Below are 3,993 nucleotides of genomic sequence, written 5' to 3' on the forward strand. Positions count from 1 at the left end.
ACCCCCGGGCGTCCGGGGCTCCATCCAGGCTGGCGGCATGGCAGAGTGACCGGGTCGGGCTCCATGGTTTTCAGGGTGGTCCTCCCCTGTGTGTCGGGGAGCTCCAGGCCAACGGCATGGAAAAGTGCCCGGGACGGGCTCCATGCATCCCGGGCTTTCGTCCCCCGGGCGTCCTGGGCTCCATCCAGGCTGACGGCATGGCAGAGTGCCCGGGTCGGGCTCCATGGTTTTCTGGGTGGTCCTCCCCTGGGTGACGGGCGCTCCAGGCCGTTGGCATGGCAGAGTGCCCGGGACGGGCTCCATGCGTCCCGGGCATTCGTCCCCCGGGCGCCCGGGGCTCCATCCAGGCCAACTGCATGTCAAAGTGCCCAGGAAAGGCTCCATGGCTCTTGGGCAGTCGTCCCCCGGGTGTCCGGGGCTCCATCCAGGCCGACGGCATGGCAGAGTGCCCGGGACGGGCTCCATGCATCCCGGGCATTCGACCCCCGGGCGTCCGGGGCTCCATCCAGGCTGGCGGCATGGCAGAGTGACCGGGTCGGGCTCCATGGTTTTCAGGGTGGTCCTCCCCTGTGTGTCGGGGAGCTCCAGGCCAACGGCATGGAAAAGTGCCCGGGACGGGCTCCATGCATCCCGGGCTTTCGTCCCCCGGGCGTCCTGGGCTCCATCCAGGCTGACGGCATGGCAGAGTGCCCGGGTCGGGCTCCATGGTTTTCTGGGTGGTCCTCCCCTGGGTGACGGGCGCTCCAGGCCGTTGGCATGGCAGAGTGCCCGGGGATGGGCTCCATGCGTCCCGGGCATTCGTCCCCCGGGCGCCCGGGGCTCCATCCAGGCCAACTGCATGTCAAAGTGCCCAGGAAAGGCTCCATGGCTCTTGGGCAGTCGTCCCCCGGGTGTCCGGGGCTCCATCCAGGCCGACGGCATGGCAGAGTGCCCGGGACGGGCTACATGCGTCACGGGCATTCGACCCCCGGGCGCCCGGGGCTCCATCCAGCCCGACGGCATGGAAAAGTGCCCGGGACGGGCTCCATACGTCCCGGGCAGTCCTCCCCCGGGCGTCCGGGGCACCCATCTCCAGGAGGCCAACAGCATGGCAAAGTACCCGGGAAGGGCTCCATGGGTCCCGGGTGTGAGAAGTTGGCCTGATATATAGTGCTCACTATTCTAGTGATCACTGTGTATCATACCAAACAACCCTTATTGATGATTGGTTGTAAGTCAACCTTTCAGACCAGCTATCCTAGTAGCATGGACACGAGCAGTCTTCAGGCTAAACTCTAGAGGGCGTGTTAAGCCAGCTGTTTTACCATCACATATACCCCTTGAACACCAAGTGAAAGGACACCACAAGAGTTGTTATGAAAATAAAGGATATTTATGTATAACAAGTCTCCCCGGAGCTCTTTATGAGTCAGGGAGCTAAGCACAATACAAAACTCTTTAGAAAATACTTTAAGTTGCACAATTTACACAAATGCCCGAGGGGCATGAAAAACCATATACACAAAAAGTGGAATGCGAAATGCTAGCAGGTAAGTAACAAGATCCAGAGGCTTCAGGATCGCTAGGACTACACTACTGAACCTTAAGATTACGAGCAGGAGGTCTAGGGAGATCGTGTGCAGAGTGTGCACTCTCACGCGGGATGCGGGAAGAAGTCTATGGATGCTAGCGTTTCTAAAGTTACTGTTTCCGGACGAATCCGACTAGGTAGACTGAAAACGAAAAAGGATCTGGACACTTAGATAGTGAACCTGTGCTGGAGTACCGAAATACTCAAGTTACCTAGCCCAGGGGCCCCGGCTGCATAGGGTTCAAGTGACGTCGGGAATCCTCGTTGAAGTCTATGGAGCCTGAAAGAAGAAGTTGCTGGCAGGCGACCAGTGAAGATGTTCGGTGTGATCCAAGGCTGGATCAGTGAAGGAGACGACCTAATAGCAGAGGGGACTCAGTTCTTAATCACTAGCCAGTGATTATGTGGGCACCAGGATGGCACCGGATGAAGTCACCTCGACCAGGTGAGTGGGCGACGCTGGACTCTGCAGTCACACGGGCTAGGAGGCGTTGTCGGCGACCAGGCTGGAGGTGCGAGCTGTCCCACGAGGCTGTCGGCGATGCTGGACTCAGGATTTGAGCAACAAACCTTGGCAAAGGCAAGCCCACGCGGTGGAGTCAAGATGGCGTCTGGAGTGGACCAGGAGGGTCCGGGGTGCTCCTCTCTTGGAAGGGAGCAAGGGCCAGTCTTGAGCAACCAGACCAGCGGTGAAATCATCGTGGTACGTTGTCAAGAGGGTCACTAGCCAACGGGCAAGTGACCGGACAACGTGGCAAGCAGCAAAGAAGCAGAAGGGCCCCACGCAGATCTCGTGGATGCTGGGAGGCTGGACTTCGGTACTGGAGCTGCTTAGGGTTAGGGCTTCTCAAACCCCAATGCACTTAGTCGAGGGTCCCTCGGGGGTCGTGCTGGAGAAGCGTCGTGCAGGTCTTGAAGATGGCCGGTCCCACGGGTCTCGTCGCACCCACGAATCTCAGCTGTGCTGGATGATGTAGGTAGAGGTCAGAGATGGCAGGGAATCCGGGTCTCTTCGAGCTGGGCAGTCTGGATCCAGAGGATGGACTTACAGCAAACCGCAAGAGCTTCGATGGTGCCTGCTGGTGCAGGGTGGCTACTCCTTAGCCACAAGGGAGAGTCTTCAGAAGAGTCAAGAGTTCCTTTCGTGGAAAGTAGTTTCAAGATTCAGAATTATCTAATTTGGGAAGGGGGCCTGCTCCTATCTTTATACTAAGGAAAGGGGCTGGCACGCGACTAAGTCCTGCCCTATGGGTGGGACTAGGAGGGGGGGTGGTTACACCCCTCTCCTTTGTCCGGTCTCTCCCCAGGTCAGGGGCTGGTGCGCCCCAGGAACTGGTTTGAGCCGGCATATGCACAGTGAGCACCGGGGTGCCACTTGCAGTCACCTTCCTTTCAGCCCTGCCTACCTGGAATACACAAAATCCTGTCTGGGATGGTGCTGGCACCGCCCCTGACAGGAAACCCTTTGTCCATGCCTCCGTTGCTGGAAGGACTCCCAGCAGCAGGAGGGCAGACTTGTGTCTCGGTGGCAGCATCCATTTTGTGGAGCTGAGGCTATGTCTGACTTTAACCGGGGTTCACAGTTACATACATGTCGTGTCCCTCTAGAAGGGTGGAATGCTAACCCCGTCGCCAGAATTGGCGAGGGGTTAGTATTCCAATTCGTATGACACCTTACTCGACATGTTTTGATAAAGCTATACCAAAGTTAGCATTTAACCGCGAGGATTATAATGCACTTAAGAGTATATGGTATAGCGTTATCATGGAACAGCTATTTGGACTTGGTTCCGCAAGCTGCAAACGGGCTCAGCTCATGCCAGAGCACCATCTCACATAATTCCAAGCACTCTGCCTTCTGGATTGATAAGGCCTGCCATAGGAGTGACTGATAGGAATATATGTGTCCATTTTAGGGTTAGATATAGGAATACTATATCTAAAGCAAAGGGTGTTTACACCACCTTGCCCCAGCTGTCTTGCAGCCAGTTGTGTCTGTTTGGGTGGCCAGCCAGGGGTGGCATAATACATGCTTCAGCCCCTGGTAGGCCCTGGGTACACCTATGCCCTGGATACCTAAGGTATGCTGTACAGGGACTGATAAGGTGGCCCAGTACCAATTGGTAAGATGCACCTAAGGTACATGGTTGTAATTTAGAGAGAGAACAGCTAGGCTGTGGGTCTGATTAGCAGGCCCACAGCCAGGGAAAGTCGTAAATCAGTGAAGCAAAAAGCAAAAATCTGGGGTGGCCATGGGATTGCAGACCCCACTCTCCTATATAACCCCCCCCAAACTTAGGGACATTAAACTAACCTTGACCAGGTGAGTCTTCTTGCTCTAAGTGGAAGTACCTGGAGAGACCATCTGCATTACCATGGTCAGTTCCTGGGCGGTGCTCCACTGTAAAGTCCATCCCCTGTAG

Source organism: Lissotriton helveticus, chromosome 7 (assembly GCF_964261635.1).
Source record: "Lissotriton helveticus chromosome 7, aLisHel1.1, whole genome shotgun sequence".
NCBI classification, from domain to species: Eukaryota; Metazoa; Chordata; class Amphibia; order Caudata; family Salamandridae; genus Lissotriton; species Lissotriton helveticus.